Consider the following 18070-nt stretch of genomic DNA (forward strand, 5'->3'; position numbering starts at 1 on the left):
GAAAAACAGAGAAGATAGACATTTGTGGGACACAGAAATGGTTTATTAACTGTTGAAGATAACATGTATAGTATTCTCAACTGGATTGGTCTGAAGTGTATATCATGTTGGGTAAATTTTCTTTACAAGCTAAATTGAATGTATAAAGTAATACTAATAATAAAATACAATTTTTAAAAAATGATAGTCATATCCCTGTGATGCTGTAATATAAGCACTCCTTACTTCTATTCCTAGACCAAAGTTGTTAAGCAAATTGGTCAATCAGTGAGGAGCTTAAAGGGTGGAAGTCTTGTGGTGAGTAGTGGTACCATGGCAACTGTGTGTTCAATAGGTATCATGTGACACCATGCAAGAATAATGTAATTTTATCCATACAGAAAGCACTTATGAGATAAGCTCTAGAAAGCGACAAGACACACCACAATACAATAAGATACTATAAATCTGGCATAATTGTTTTTATTTATTCTGAATACTTACCATGGGGGCTCAATACAGTACAAATTTATAGATAAAATATGTAGTCTTCCATGATCATGAAGGCTTTGTGCAGTGAATACTAACCAGCTGTGGGAATGAGACAATGACTAAGAAAAGGTATTCCCAAGAGTCACACAAACTGAAAAATGGGATTTCCAGTGCTGGGGAACCAATCCTACATCAGTGTGGCTATTAAACAGGTAGGTTGTTAAGCAACTTAGTGTAGCTGTACTTTCCACAATTTTCCTCAGTTGTTGATCACCTCATCTTCCCCGAATAATAAAAATATCTAAGTCAAAAATATCTCAGCACTAGTGATTATTAATGGTGCTGGACATTTTGTTGCTCAGTGATTTCAACTAACACGTGATGTACTTCCACGTGAAAATTCCCATGAGAACTCATAGTCCTTAAATTAAATTGAATTCCTGTTTCATTAAGTCGGTCATCTTGGGATCTGTATTAAATTTATGTAAAATGAACTGGAAAAACATCTTTCCAAATCCCAGACTCCTCATCTCTGCAGATTAAGATCCAAGACTTTCTTCCTGATCATTCTAAGGGGTTTGCATCTTAACCACTGAGAAATGAAAGAAAAGAGAAATTGGGCAGATGAAATTTTCTTCTTTACTGGGTAAACTAGACATAGAGATTGTTCCTTGCTACCCTTCTGGAGAAGACCCATATACTGGCAAACATGACTGCTGAGGAATCTTTTCTATTTTTTCCCAAACTGTCATGAAGCTGTGGCTGGCATAGTAACACAATAAACTGTGTTGCTTTGGATAGTCCCTTGTTTTACTCTGACTCCTCTTCTTCTTTCTTTCACCTCCCTGACTTATTACATTCCCAATATACATTGATTAGCTTAATCTTTATTTCTGCTTTCTAAAGGTACAGAAACACAGATAAGGAACTCATGATGTTTTTTTAGAGTAGGATTTTATTTTATTGAAAATAAGGTTAACATTGGGATTCTTCTTTACACCTAAGGACCAACCCAATATTCAGTGCTCAGGTTCTGTCTATATCAACTGCAAGAGCACTGCTCTTTTCTACCTTTGACCTTCATATGACCTTTCTTCTGTTTAATCTACTTCTGTTATCCCTTCTCTTATCATCTAAACAATGGGTCTAGCAATAATTTTCTTGGTGTAGCATCCCCCTTTGTGGGGTTGTGAAAGTGTAACAGCTTTTTTTATTTTTTTTAAGATTCAGCAAATTTGTATTTTTCATCTTAAAATAGATTTAAAACAATTTAAAAACAATTTACTTGGACTACTCATTTTTTAAAAAATACTTTCTATAAACAGGTGGTTTTTACAGAATATTTGAGCTTACTGACAGTTCTTAAAGGGTGACTACAGTTGCTGAGTTTATAAAACATTTAGTTAATTCATATCTGACCACCAGGACGAACAGCATAAACGTACTTGGCAACCCTATTTGGTTTAACAGCTTTCTCATGGCAGGCACAGTCAATACCGTAGTAGCTCTATTGTGGGTCCTTTCCCACTGCTCCCACTGTGACTTAAACCAGAGTCTAGGAATTGCCTCTAATCAGTCACTCCATAGTTGAGCTTCTAAATAATCATTTGTTGAGCATGTATTATGAACTTACTTTTTCTACCCACCTACATACACTCTACCAATGCCAATACTGTATACCACATCTTTCAGACTTGTAAGGTAAGAATCATAGGGACTGGCAAGTGGCATGGTGGTTAAGGGCACTGGATCCCCAAATGGCCAATCACTGAGTCCCAGAACTGGCAGCTTGCTTTCTCACTTTCTCTCTCTCTCTCTCTCTCACACACACACACACACACTCTGGTCAAATAAAAATAAATAAATAGGGAACCAGCAGTTAGCGTAATGGCTATGTTGCTGGTCTCCCACGTAGTCGACCGCAGTTCGCGTCCCGGACCCGGTGGCTTAAAGCTCACGCCGGGCGCGTGTGCGTACGTGCCCAAGATCCCGAGAGGAGAATGGAGGAGAAGGGATTGTGGCGTGACCATCCCCCCTGGGGGGTGATTTCTCACTTTCTGTCTCTATGTCTCTCTCTGTCTGTCTGGCGAGCGCACACGCCCTATAGCGAAAAAACCTCTCCAAAAAATAAATAAATAAATAAATAAATAAATAAATAAATAAAAATAATTTTTACAAAGTTAATTGAAATAATTCTTTTTTTTAAAAAAAGAATCATATATAAGGTCAATATTTAGAACTGATTCCTGAAGTGTGCACACCCAAAATATTTTTATTTCTGAAGAATGCTTCAAGCATATTATCTCTGCATAGTGTCATACTTATTTTCCAGTAAAAATGGAGACAGACAGTGGTTAAGAGATTAATTTCTCACCTTGGATTTTGATATAACTCTGGACTCTACCACTTGCTCTGTAGGATAGAGGGCAACTATCCTTATTTCACTAGCCTCAGATGTTATGATCCGAATACACTATATGAATACTTTCCTCTTCATAACGTAGTTATGATAACTGAAATACTGCTTTTCACCAGGTAAACTAAAATCAATGTTAAATGACAAATTATATTTAACTCCCTCAAGTTACTTTTACTTCACTATACTGTCTAATCCATTTATTTGAGCATTGCCCTCTATTAAGTTTTCTTAGCAATATTAGTTTGAAACCTTGAAGAATCAGTATTTACCCTTCTCTTTTGTTGTGCTTTGTGTCCTCTGCAACATACTGATGCACCCAATTTCCAGGACAAGGAATTTTCTTCTTCAGACTTCTTAATTCCAAGAAATACAGTAAAGCATGATTATAAATAGTAGTCTATCTATTTAAAAAATGCAAACTTTTGTGTGTTTGTTATGTACAAGGCACAGTTTTTCCATGCTTAGGATAATTCAATAAACAAGAGCAGTAAGAGCAACAGCAGCAAGAGAAAGAAATCATTCCCTTCATGGAGATTACATCTTAGTAGAGGGACATAGACAAATAAGTATAATAAATAAGTGCATGATACGTCTCCAAACTTTTCACCTCTGCCTCTATATAAAAAATTTATACATGTACTCTCATGTATGTCTACTTAAGAATTGTATTCATGTACTACTGTACTAATAGATATTCAAAATTTACTTTGCAAAAGAAAAGATAAAAATAAATATTAGCTTATGATCTAATATTTTCTTTTTCTTTTTTTTTTTGGAGAGGTTTTCGCTATAGGGTGCGTGCGCTCGCCAGACAGAGAGACATAGAGACAGAAAGTGAGAAATCACCCCCCAGGGGGGATGGTCACTCCGCAATCCCTTCTCCTCCATTCTCCTCTCGGGATCTTGGGCATGCACGCACATGCGCCCGGCGTGAGTTTTAAACCACTGGGTCCAGGACGCGAAATGCGGTCGACTACGTGGGAGTCCAGCGACATAGCCATTATGCTAACTGCTGGTTCCCTGATCTAATATTTTCTGTATTCAGTTGGACATCTTTAGCATGACCAGTAGTTTACATAACTTGCTTTATCAATCAATTCATTAAAAAGTAGTTTAAGGGACACAAAAATAGAAAATTGTCTGTTGATGCTAATATGTTGGGTAATAGCATTGATTGAACATATATACAGTGTATTCTTGATGAGAAAATTCATTTGGTATGCTATAATGATACAGCGATTGAATGTAAAAAGTTTAAAAAATAAAAAAGTTAACAGTTGAAGATATAACACACATCTCTTAAAGAGGTAAGTATTAGTTGACAGAAAGTATTAGTTCTCTTCTCAGAATGAAATGTATGATATTTATTTTACTAGCAACAATGTTATCATAATCAATACCAAATAAAATTACTACAGAAATAATTGTTTCAAGCTATTTTGAGTGATGCATGTCATTTTCTGAAACCACTATCATCTTTTTAAGATACTGCTAAAATTTTACCATCTAGTTTCATAGTTTTAAAGTCCATGTTAATATAATAGACCTATAATCTGATCTTCATTTTTGTGTATTTTTGTTTTATTGATGGAAAATAAACTTGACTTTGTTTCATATGAATATCTTCCCTGAGAATTAAAGGCTAATATTGACCATGTCAGAATCATCTATGTTTAAGTTAAGGTCATGAGATTTTCTGCTGATGCATTTATCACCATTTGTGTCAATGGTAGTTTTAATATTAAGATGTCTCTGAAGTGACATTACCATGTAAATCTCAAATCTGCAACAAAAATGTATATGAATCTCAGGAGCTTTTTACATTATTCCTTAGTGTACATTTTGCAATACTTATTTGAAAAACCTGAAGAATGAGTAATTGAAAGACTGATGCGCAGCCTTATAAATTACATACAATTATTAGGGAGAATTATATTGAGGATATATCAAAATTTATTTAGATGTGACCAGCAGTTAACATAATGGCTATGTTGCTGGACTCTCATGTAGTCGACCACAGTTTGAGTCCTAGACCCGGTGGCTTAAACTCGCGCTGGGTGCGTGTGCGGCGTGCCCAAGATCCCGAGAGGAGAAGGGAAGAGAAGGGATTGCAGCATGGCCATCCCCCCTGGGGGGGTGATTTCTTGCTTTCTGCCTCTCTGTCTCTGTCTTTCTGGTGAGTGCACACGCCCTATAGCAAAAACCTCTCAAAATTTTTTTAATTTAGAATCTGATCCTTTCTCATTACCACTATCACCATGATTTAAGCCACTAACACCTCTTGCCAAATTGAAAAAATTAAAATTCTAACTGATCTCTCTGCATTTGCTGTAATCCCATTATAGTCTAACCTCAATACAGTGGCCCTTTTATCCTTTGGTCAAAATGGATCATATTACTGTTTCTCAGGGTCCACTGATGGTGTCTTTACAGCTTATTTAGAGTTATAAGTAAACATCCTTGTAGAGACTAGAAAGTCATATGTGATCTGTCCCGTATTATTTATTGTCTTCATATTTTTCTATTCATCTCCTGTACATACCATAATGCACTCAATTTCTACTCAATTGTCCTTCTTGCTATTACTTGCATTTGTCAACTGTAGTCTCATTTAAGGATTTTACACTTGCTAGTTTGTGTATTATTTTATTTCCCTGGAATGCTTACACATACTCCTTTTGGTCTCCACTCATATGCCATCTCAACCACGCTATATAAAATTACACATTTTGGGCTGGTTCTGTGACCCTATGGTTAAGTGACTGGATCTCACATGGTCACCTGTGCGGAGTCCCAGGCCAGCAACTTAGAAATACACTAGGTACACATGCATACCTGCCCAGCATCCCAAAAGGAGGAGAAGTGGAGAAGAGATTGTGGTGGGACCATTCTCCATGGGGGCTTCTTTCTCTTCTTTCTTGCTCTGTTTATAGAATGGAAAGGACAAGGTCAATAAGCACAGAGGGTGATATGAAGATTTTGGAATCATACCAGTTTTTCTGCCATAAGGGACAGAGCTTAACAAAAGCATAAAATTTGGCACAAGAAAGACATGTTTCACTGTCATTATAGCTATATGACCTATACCAGGTGACTTATCTTCTTTGTTGTGATTCTCATCTCTAAAATTGGGATAATTAATCTCAATTCTCCAATTAATAAAGCATTACTGAAGTTCAAATATGTACTTACCCAAAAGGGATAGAATTTCTGCTGAACAAAAGCTAGACTCTATTTAAAGTTTTAACATCTAAATTGAGAACATGACAAGTTAAACCTATTGAGCATTAATGGTGTAATTGGCATGCCTATCCCTCAAGTGGGGAAGGTTTTCTCAAACTATTTTAGATGGAGATCATTTCCTCAAATCATCCAACTTACTTCTTTGGTTAGACAAGAGACTCATCATTCTATTTTGATAATAAATGTCATCCAATATAAATATGCATCCAGTGAAAAACCATGATTGTCATATCAATAAGATCATTTTGTTTCTAGCTAAAGTTATGTGTTTCATAGGTTAATACTTTTTAAAACTAAAATTTTCTTTTATTACTAAGTTTTATGGTTCATTGAGACTGATAAAGACATGATACTGAGGATACCTGCTGAAATTTGTTGAATGCTATCCTGTGAAGATTTTCAGGAGACAGCCAATCACCTCTGTCCAGTGTATTCATTCAAAACATCAACAATAAGTAGATTGAGGTAAGACATGTTCCAAATTTATAAAGAAACAAACTGAAGGAGATAGAAAAATTCTGAGAAAAGATGTAGAAAACCTGCCATTATCTCACCTGAAATAAAATAATTTGGAATCAGTGATATGGGCTTTCCAGTCTTGTAGGAAATAACAGGAAGAGAGAAAAATTGTAGAACATATTGAAGTAATTTCTAGTAGCCAACGCAGATTCTCTGAGGAAGGAGGGCAAGAGAAGAGAATCAGTCATAGTTAGAGATTCTCTTCCCAGAGATACATGAATTTAGGTGCAAGTTATTATTAAGATATAATGGGCATAGATTCTCAAGTTTGCTACGGCCTATAGCCTAATAAATTCTTGTATTATACCTGACAAAAATAATACATGAAAAAAACTAAAACAAATGTCAAATTGAGCATAACCATGGCCTAATGAAGGAGTGGTGATCACTGGACTTAAACAGAGCAATAACTAAAATATATGAACAAGCGTGGTTATAGAAAAAGAGACATAAACTCAGACAATTTTCAAATACTAAAATAAACCTAAACTCAGTATATAAAGAAATGAAAGAGAGAGGAAGGTAAATATAATTTTTTTTTAGGGGTTTTTGACTTAGAGTATGTGTACTCACCAGAGAGAGAGAGAGAGACAGAAAGCCAGACAGGCACAGGAAGAGGAAAAGTGAGAAATCACGTCCCCTACTCCCGGGGATGGGGGCAGGATGGCCACACCATGATTCCTTCTCCTTCATTTTTCTCCTGGGATCTTGGGCACACGTGCACACGCACCTGGCATGATTTTCAAGCTACCAGGTCTGGAACTTGAACTGTGATTGACCATTTAGGAGTCCAGCAACATATTTGCTATGCCTTCTGCTGATCTCACAATAAGTTTCTCACCCAGTCTTAGAAAATATATTTTACCAAAGTGGAAAATTCAGGAAATGTTATTCAAAATCATTTACAAAATGAAGTGAATGAAAAAATCTACCCCTTATGGGGAGAATTAGTCATATTATCTAAAAAGAAAAATAGAGTTTTATGTCTATAACATAAAGTTGTCCAAGTAACTATTGGGTTTTCAGGAAAGTCATAATGCATTTTTACATAGAAAAATTTGTCATGACGTTCCCGACGACCTAGTGCTATAAAATGGATAAAGCAGATTATATAACAATCCAAATTTACATTTGAAAAATCACTTAGCTCCAGAAAATAAGATACTTTCTTCTGATGAATTCACTCTTATCATCCCTGCTCCTAGAACCATGCAACCCCAATACAGTAGCCACTTAATGAATATTTAATGAATGAATAAAGGAGATAAAACAGGGCCAATTCAGTAAGTAAATTTAGAAATCAAATGAAGTTTTAAAACCAGGGAATATAAAATAAAATTCTAAAATTAAAAGTCAGGAAACAGCTTCTATAAGATGATATATAATTGAGTAAACTCACTTCCTACGAAAAGATTCAGGTTGAATAAAAACTAAAATCTAAGGATAGTCTGTCTCACCATAAAGGTATCTAAAAATAAAAACTCTAAAAAGATAAAAAGTAAAAAGAAGATCATAACTTGAAAATGGATAGGGAAGTAAGGAAAATAAAGAAATTGAAGACATAACATAGTTTTAGTAACTGGGAGGATTGTGACATTATATATTTCAAAGGGAAGATGTTAAGAAAAGCAAGGTTAGGGAGTGGGGAAGAATTCAGAGAACTTTATCCACACTGACTTTGGATATATACTAGATATCCAAGTAAAGATTCAAATATTAATTGGAAAATGTGAGTCTGAATTTCTGGGGGGAATAAGTCTGAGATTGAACTCTAAGTTTGGGAATCATTGACAAATATGTTTTAGTCAGTTTGGGCTATTTTAACAAAATTCCACAGACTGAGTGGCTTATAAACAGAAATCTATTTCATGTAGTTCTGGAGGTTGGAAGTATGTGGTCAGGAATGTAAATCTTCCAGCATGGTCAGAGTCTGGTATCGACCCTGTTTCATGTTGTAGGAAATTAACTTTTAATCATATCCTCACATGAAGAAAATGGGCTAGAGAGCTGTGTTTCAAAAGAGCACCAATCCCCTTTATGAGGATTTCACCTTCATGATGTCATTGCATCCTAAAGGCTCCTCCCCCTCTTAATCACAATGTGGATTATGACTTCAATATATAAATTAGGGAACGTGAAACAAACATTCAGTCCACTGATGTGATATTTAAAGTAACAAATAGGTGGAGAGGTGGTTAGGGCACTGAAATACCATATGGCCAATTCCAGTTCAGATAGATGAAAACAAAATAAAACCCAAAATATGTAATATTCTGAATTACTCAGACCTTCATGTCCCATGACTACTCATTTCAATGTTTCTAATGATGGTTAGTTTTTGGTAAAGTTTGAAGTTTTCTTCTCATTTATACTTGATATTGTAGCAACATTTAACAGGGTTGACCATACCTACCTGCTTGAAGCATTCTCTTTCTGTGTGGTTGGAAAATTAAGTACACAGGGAATAGCTTCCATCTCTTAAGGAGGATTCTTCAGAGGTTAAAGGTGCTGTTTGGGTCTCTGAAAACATAGGTAGCATTTCCATTTCTAGGTTTTTTATCAAGGCTGATGCTAGAAAGTAACCCCAGGTCTTTTTTAATTTTTTTTTTTTAGAGGTTTTTGCTATAGGGTGTATGCGCTCACCAGACAGACGAAGAGAGACAGAGAGACAGAAAGCGAGAAACCTCCCCCCCCGCCCAGGGGGCATGGCCATGCCGCAATCCCTTCTCCTCCATTCTCCTCTTGGGATCTTGGGCACACACGCACACACACCCGGCGTGAGTTTAAGCCACCGGGTCTGGGACTCGAACCGCGGTCGACTATGTGGGAGTCCAGTGACATAGCCATTATGCTAACTGCTGGTCCCACCCCAGGTCTTTTGAACAGATGACTAAAGTACGGTAGAATTGGCCATGTTTCGAATTTGATTAGAGAATTGCTGAGCAAGTGACATCCATTATCATCTCCAGAGAGGTATCCCATTCCACCAGAAGCAGTAGTCACAGAATGCCAATCTACTCTATGGATGTAGGTCAACAGAGAGACACAACTCACAGAAACACTAGAAGGAGCATTGATTTACACACAGAGAGAAGAGTCAGAGCAAGATCAGCTTTAATGGTGGCAATGTTCACCCAAGGCCAGTGAGTCTTGTCCTGCAGGCAACATATGGAGATCATTGACATGGGCCTTGCTCAATTTGCAAGTGATGGATCCCATTCTCTTCCACTGCTGGGAATGGATTAACAGTGGAGTTGGCCAGGTGCCATATGAAGCACATGCTTAAGCAGAATAAAGAACTAATCCCTGGGTCTAAAGCAAAAATAGATATTCCCACTCAAGGCAATAACCCAGCAAAGACTAAGAGGACTCTAGATTTCTCAGCAAGACCCAAGGCCTGTTCTCATGTGATTGAGTAGAGACAGACAGAATGCATGCAGGGGACTTGTTTTCCAAAAGGGAGGCTGGAGACAGGGTTCCTCAAATTCCTGAGTCTCTTTAGTTTGGTAAGTCATAGAAAAGATGGAGAAACATTCTGTAGTCCATTCAGAAAAACCAGAAGAAAGCTTGATAAAAGTCAACATGCCTGCTAGGATGTATAGCAGTACAGGGAAATGGGTCCTCATAAAAATATCCTCAGGTTAAATCATCCAAGACTAGAAACTAGGAGGAAGGAGCTTTGTATTTCACAGGTTCGGCAGTTTCGGAGAATTTGAGAGGGTGAGGAGACAGTCTTTCCAAGAACACCAACCATGATAGAAAGGAAAGACTTGGAGCTATTCCAGCCATAGATGCAGAAGGACAATAGCTATAAGTAAGATAAATTCTCTCTACTGAAGGGTGGCAGAAATCACACAAGCCCCCTCTCCCCCTTTTTTTTTTTAAACAAAATTGATATATAAGACTCCTAAAAAGTCAAATCACAGTTAGGAAAAAGAAAAGAAAAAGAAGAAGAAAGGAGGTAATACTAGATTTGCTGAGAATAATTACTTTCCCCCCATTAGCTGAAATGGGGATTTGAAACAGGATACAGTTAATTATAGCAATTATAGAAAAATAAAGATATGTATGTTATTGATCCTAGTACATAGAATTGTTTCCTACCTATCTTGCCATTTTCCCATTCTTTAGTGATTTTTCAAAGTGTTTAACAACTGGTGTAGGATGGACACTAATCAATCAGAATGAAAGCCAGCAATAGGGCTGAAATAAGGTCCTGAGTATTCCCTGCTAGGCCAGGCATGTACTCTTGGTTTGCTAGAGTATATAAAGGTTCTGGCTGTTTGCGGGACTGTGCAGCATGGTCCGAAGAAAAATAAGGGCCTGTTGCTCAAGGCAGCAATTATGAGCAACTTCTGGAAACACTTCCATATGTTAACAACCAGATCTTTCCAAAATAAGTATTTGTCTGAATGTCAGCTCTATAGTTAAAAGCATCTTTCTGTCAGTCATCTGCCTATCTTCCTATCTACAAAGGATAAACATATTTTGAAGGCCACACAGAGAGTATTATCAAAAGTAGGTAATACTTTTCAGTAGAAGGATTAAATTGGGCAGGAGTGAAAGGGAAATTTTTACTCTTCATTTTATGACTTTCTGTTCTTTATGCTTTCTTTTACCGTATGTGTTTGCTATGCTTCTTTAATGTTAAATACTTAATATATATGACATGGTCATTGTTTATATATACATCCATGTACATACAGTATATGTAAATTAAATAATGCATAAATGTTGTCAAATATAATTCTAAAAAGTAATAGAAAGAAAGAAAAAGCTAACTAGTTGGATACAAACAGTGTCAGGGAAATGTCTGAAAGTTTTTGAGGTATAGGAGAACAGAGAGAGCAATTCTGAAGTAAGAGAAAGAGACAATAATTCTGGGTCAAACAGTTTCCATTTGTTCTGAACCATGGAAGTTGATGTTATTTTCCAATGGTGAAAAGAGTAGAAGTGGATTTGCGTGTGTGAGAGTTTCTCGAGGGAAAAATATGAGCAGGAAATGCTGAAAACTTCTCCAATGGAGAAAGCAGTAGTTCCACATTGATGGAAAATACAACTAAGCAGAATTTCTGGCCCAGTTGAAGTTGAAGAACTTAATCTGGTAGTGAGTCACCTCCTACTTCCAAGTCAGCATATTATAGTTTCTTTATCAAGCTAAGGAGCAGTCATGAAAAGAAGTGGATGATATACAGAATTCAGAGTTGCTTAAGGGTTACAGTTTAGTAGTTTGGGGAACAATATTTACTGTGTGTTAGTAGGACATTTTGAATTTACTTTCAATATATTCAGAGTAACAAGAAAAGAAATGTGAAAAGAAGGAGAAAAGACAGAACCTATATATTCATTAAAAATGACAAATACTGGTTTCTGTCACAATTTAATCTCAAGTTTTCATGTATCAAACTGTGATTAAGTGCCCAATCTGTCAATTACAAAGTGATTCTGATCAAAAATACAAAATCTAATTTTTTCTCATTTCTACACTGCCTCAGAAACTGTGTAACTATTCAGACAAAAAAAAGAGGTAAGTTAGTCAAAAAATAAGTAGACAAAGAATCAAATATTAAAAAATTGAAATACATAGATTATGAAAACTTCTGGCATATTTTAGAATTCCATCTTGTTGAAATAACAGTATAACATCATTTAGAAGATAAAACATCAGATAGAATGTAACATAATGTTCTGAAACAGAGGTAATTATCCCTGTTTGTTTGCTTTAATTCTATAAAGATAGTCAGGTACCCTAACTTGGCAGAAAAGGTCCAGAAAAATTATCTGTGGGCCAAACACCTGCCCAGAGAGTTAGAGCCGCCTCATCTTTGTGATGCACGTCAGCCCTTTCTTCACATATATGGATGGTGGTGGTTCTGAAATCATAAAAATATGATCAGTAGGAAGAGAGTAAACATGATAAAAAGGATACTCTCCTCAACAACATTTCTTTGATGAGACCCAGAAGACATTTCTTGATGAAAATAGGAATGGTCTGTCTAAACTATGACTTGTCTGCTAACTATATTGTAAAATGCCATTTTCTAATTTCCATTTTATTTCATGGTCTAAATATAGACCATGAAATTGGAGGACTCATTCATTTGAATGTACTTGCTTCTTTGGGGACTTTGCTATTTTTTTCTGAGTGTGGGAAGGACTCTGATAGGAACCAGAGGTTTTGCCTTGGTTGCACGAAAGGATAGGAGAAAGAATAGAGTGATTGAGAAAAGAAGAGGATAGAAGAACAGAAGAAGGAAGAAAAAGAAAGAAAAAGAAGGATATAGAGGTGTAAGAAAGTAGCAGGCATGACCTTGGGATCTGTTCTCTCGTCAGCTCCCAAATCTTCAGGAAGGCTTGCAGAAATCTGGAGAAGTTCATGATAAATACTGAGGCATGAAGCATAGATCTCCAGCAGGATCTCGCTCCTTGTTCCAAGTGTTCAGGACTGTTTCCTACTGTTGGATCTCGGCAGAGTCAGAGGGAACCTCTGCATCCAAAGTTGTTCCACCTGGAAGCATGCCATATCCTTTCCAAGGTCACCAAGCAAAGTACGAGTGGGGAAGACCAAGCTTCATCAGTAACACCCCAGAGGCTCTTCCTGCTACGTGGCTTTCCCATAAATGATCTGCTCAGAATTTGAGGTGCTTGTGGAAGTTCACTTTCCTCCTGTTCTCTCCTGCTTTGCTCACCCCTTTATATCAGTTGTCTTGGGAACCCTGTCCATTAAACCTTCCACACATTTCCCAGAGAGACAACCTAAGGCTGACTCAATGTATTATTTCATTTGTAAATCGGTAATAGGAGAGAGCGCTGCCTTCTTTGTGATCATTGGGTTCATTGGTACTTAGAACTGATGAAACAGAAGGATAAAGGAGAAAAGCAGGAAATAAGATATGAAAATAAGGGCCAGCAGTTAGCATAGTGGTTACAGCACTGTATTCTCACATAGTGGACCACAGTTTGAGTCCCAGACCTGGCTGCTTGAAAATCACTGCAGGTGTATAGGTTACGTTGCTAGACTCCCACATGGCTGACCACGGTTTGAGTTTTGGATCCAGTGGCTTCAAACTCACTCCAGGCACATGTGCTGCATGCTCAAGAGCCCAGGAGAAGAATGGAGACGGTTTTGCAATGTGGCCATGCTCCCTGGGGGTGATTTCTCACTTTCTGTCTCACTGTATCTCTCACTCTCTCTGGAGAGGACATTAAACCCTAAGACAAAACCACTAACATAAAGAAAAAGAAAATATGCCAGGTGTGTGTGTGCATGCATGCCTCAAAATCTCAGGAGAATGGAGACAGTATTGCAGTGTGGCCATGCCCACCTCACACCCCAGAAGTGATTTCTCATTTTCTCTCTCACTGTCTCTGTCTCTCTCTCTCTCTAGTGAGTGCATGCACCCCAAGGTAAAAACCTGTAAAAAAGAGAAAGCAAAATAGAAAATCACACTGGTGGTGTGTGTGCGTGCATGCCCAAAATCCCAGGAGGAGAATGGAGGAGAAGGGATTGCAGCATGGCTACCCTCTTTGGGGAGTGATCGTTCACTATCCCTCTCAATGTCTCTCCCTGTCTCTCTCCTGTGACAACACATTCTATGGCAAAAATCTTTAAAAGTGGAAACATATTCTTATTAGCACCTTCCTCTGAAGTCAGCCTGGCTTTACCAATGACTAGTTGTATAAAGCTGGACAAGCTACTTCACAGTTCCCTCTGTCTTGACTTTCTTGTGTAGCAGATGAGAACAATAATAGTATCTCCCGCATGAAGTTACTATGATGATTAAATTAGTTCATATATATAAAGGGCTTAGAAGTTTGCCTCATATTTAAATAAGTGCTATGTAAGTATTATGTCTATTATTGTAGAAATTGTAGATAGCACATTAGGTAGTCCAGGCTGCAGACCTGGGTTCAGACCAAGTTCAGTCATCTCTGAAGAGCAGGTTTTGTCAGCAGTGAGTGGATTGCATACTGTGGCTATATTTATGTGCATACATTTATTATTTATTTGATGTAAGATTTGGTTTATATGCTCATAGTCCTACATTCTTCTATCACACACTACCACATTTAAAGTAGCATTTGTTTGGGACCAGCAGGTGGCATGGTGGTTAAGGTGCTGGACATTCCCACATGGCTGACCATGGTTCGAGTCCCAGACCTGGTGGCTTCCTTTCTCACTTTCCCTCTCTCTCTTTTCTCCTCCGTGTCTCTCTCTGGTCAAATTAAAATAAATGAGTGAATGAATAAAATTAAATAAATAATTATAAAAAATACTATTTGTTTTATAGCATGCTATGGCTAAATATAAAAGTTTACACTGGAGGAGCCAGTAGGTGGTGTGGTGGTTGAGGCATTGGACTCCCACATGGCTGACTGTGGTTTGAGTCCTGGACCAAGAGGCTGCTGCTTGCTTCACTTTGTCTCTCTCTTTCATCAAATTTAAAATAATAATAATGAATAAAATTAAACAAATAATTATTCAAAAAAAGTTTACCACTGGAAAATGCCTGTACATTAGCATTAAAGAAAAAGAATTTAAATTCTGGGTGTGCCATGTGAGAGTGGCAAGATTAAAGAGTAGGTGGACTACATAATTGTTCTGACCTTCCATTTCTTCAACACAAAAAGGGTATAAAAACCTTTTTATAAGGATGAGTCTAAAACAGTGACTGGCCCATATGAAGTACTACAAGTTAAATATGCCTAATTCAAAACTATAAAATCTGAAATGCTTCAACATCCAAAACATTTTGAGTAGTGACATAATATCACAAGTTGGAAACACAGTGCCTGAGTTTATGTGACAGATGTAGTAAAAAAACTCAGTCACACATAACACACAATTTATTCAGTGTCCCCAATGGGCTAATGACATTCGGTACCCACTTCCACCACACAAAGTTAAGAGAATGGCCTGGGTACAGGCTTGAGGCACCAAGGGCAGATCCCCCGACACCCCCCATGGGCCCAAGACCTACATACATCACTCATTGTGGTTTATTTTGCTTATTCTCTGCTCTGTGGTGTAAAGATATTAAAAATGTCAAAAAGGTCTGCAGACACCCTATGGGTAACAGTGATTAGACACTTTTGCTTTCTTAATGTATATACCTTTTTGTGCTTAAAATTATTAACAATATTCCACCAAATCACCTTTAAACTATAAAGTATATTTGAAACATAAATTAATTTTGTTTTAAACCTGTGTTTCATACCCAAGATATCTCATTATGATATTCAAATACTCCAAAATACAAAAAGTTCTCAAATCTGAAATACCTCTGGTCCCAAGCATTTCAAATAAAGGGGTCACAATCTGTATTAATATTATTTTATGATGAGCCCACACCTTCAAAGAATTCTTCCTGGCTGGTCTTTCTCTCCAAGATGACTGATGATCAGAATCATCAAGAGCAGCATTTATTTTGTCTTATTGTTGTAATAGCTACATTTTATCAAGTGCTTACTGAGTACCAGTCCATAGTTAGAGACCTTCCTATTTTCTAGTTCCAGGCATTAGAAGTTTTACATGTTTTAATTTGTTAAATTTAATTTTTACAACAAAGTTATTTAATAGGCTACCCTAATTTCCCATAATAGAATACAAAACTTTCTTAAGGTCATACAGATTATAGTGTACAGATGTTTGGGAAGCTGTATTGCTTTCTTTCTTGCAATCTGGAGCTCTTTGTCCTGGAGTCACAATGAAATACAGCATCAATTGTCTTTCAGTGGCCTGCACTCAATTTTCTCACTCTAGTTTCAGTCAGTGAACTTTTCTCTCCAACTAATTTCAGCCTCTAGAATGTCCAAAATGGAGGATTACAGGTGTTTGTTTGTTTGTTTGTTTTGTTTTTCTATCTCTTTACAAATCAATTGATTGCCAGATTCTTTGACAGCATGGAGTAAAGAAAAGACACCTACTCTAGAATTTAGGTTCTCATTTATGAAGAAGCATAGAAAATGTAGAAAATGTACTCTATCTCTCTCTCTAAGCCTCAGTTTATTTCATTTGGGCAATGAAAGAATTGTTTATATAACCAAAGAAGTCCTTCCAGAGTTAAATTTTTATTTTTGCATTTATTTATTATTTGTTTATTTATTTTATATTTTTTGCTCTGGGGTGCATACACTCACCAAAGAGGTGAGGTGAGGTAGAAATCATTCTGATGCTGCAATCCCTTCTTCTCCATGCACTTCTTGGGATTTTGGAAATGTATACCCCAACACACAGAATGATTTTCAAGCCACTGGTCTGGATCTTGAACCATGCAGTTGGCCATGTGGAATACTTAACCTCCACCTCACCTAATATTGGCCCCTTTATCTTGATTTTATGGTTCTTCTTAAAACCATGTAGGTTTTCATTATCAATCCCCAGGAAATTTAACTTTTACTCTCTCCTATATGTATTGTCCTCTTCTCTTGCCCCTTCGCTCACAATAGAACGAATAAATAGGACCCATTTCTACATGTGCTTTTCATTCATAAGGAGACCAAGGCCAAAATTAATACTTAGCATTCAGTAGTCATAGTTAGTAGCTTCTAGAGTTTTATTTCTGTAGAAGTAGAATGAGCAAATATATATCTTCTTTAAAATTTGAATTTGTGTGGAATAAGTTTTAATTAAAAATTAATAGTACTTCTTAACAGGTCATTAAATCTTCTTTAAATTATGGGATAGTCTTTACTAAAGCGAGAGAAACAATATCTAAATGGAATATTGGAGAGGATTTTTATAATGCTTCATTCCATCAGGTTTAACTAAAATCCTTCTTCTATGACCTACCTTGACTTTCTAGAACTATCAGCACTTTATTTCCAGTACTAAATTATCTTTGCTAAAATGCCTTGGCTAGGAGTATGTTTCCATTGAAAAATAATTGCTTCTTGAGGGAGGTTTTTTTTTTTTTTTTTTTCTTTCAATTTCACGAACTCCTTTCATCTGTCTACTTCCACAACACGTCCTACAAATGTAAATTCCATAGTGCTTTATTCTGTGCCAAGAATCAAACACAGTATTGACAGAAATTATGAAAGAAAGTACATCTGTTCAATAAATATGCATTAAACACCTTCAAAGAGCCAAGCATTCTGCTAGGTTCAAGTGATGCAAATAAGCAAAGGGCAGGGTCAAGGAGGAGACTGTGGACTGTTAGGAGAGGTGGAGGCTTAGATAGCCTTGTTTCTTAGTGAATTTAGACTTAGGGTGCCACTAGAGACTGAATTCTGGGAGAAAGACAAGAAAGTAGCTTAGTATAGCATAAGCATATTGGAAACCAAGGAACTCTTCTAGGAAATTATAACTGCTGATCTGCTGAAAACTGGAGTGAGGAAGAGAAACAGGAAGATAAACCAAACAGAGATGTACTGAAAGAGAGATAGAGATGATGACAGAGATAGAAGATCCAATTT

Source organism: Tupaia chinensis, unplaced genomic scaffold (assembly GCF_000334495.1).
Source record: "Tupaia chinensis unplaced genomic scaffold, TupChi_1.0 Scaffold000423_1, whole genome shotgun sequence".
Classification (NCBI taxonomy): domain Eukaryota; kingdom Metazoa; phylum Chordata; class Mammalia; order Scandentia; family Tupaiidae; genus Tupaia; species Tupaia belangeri.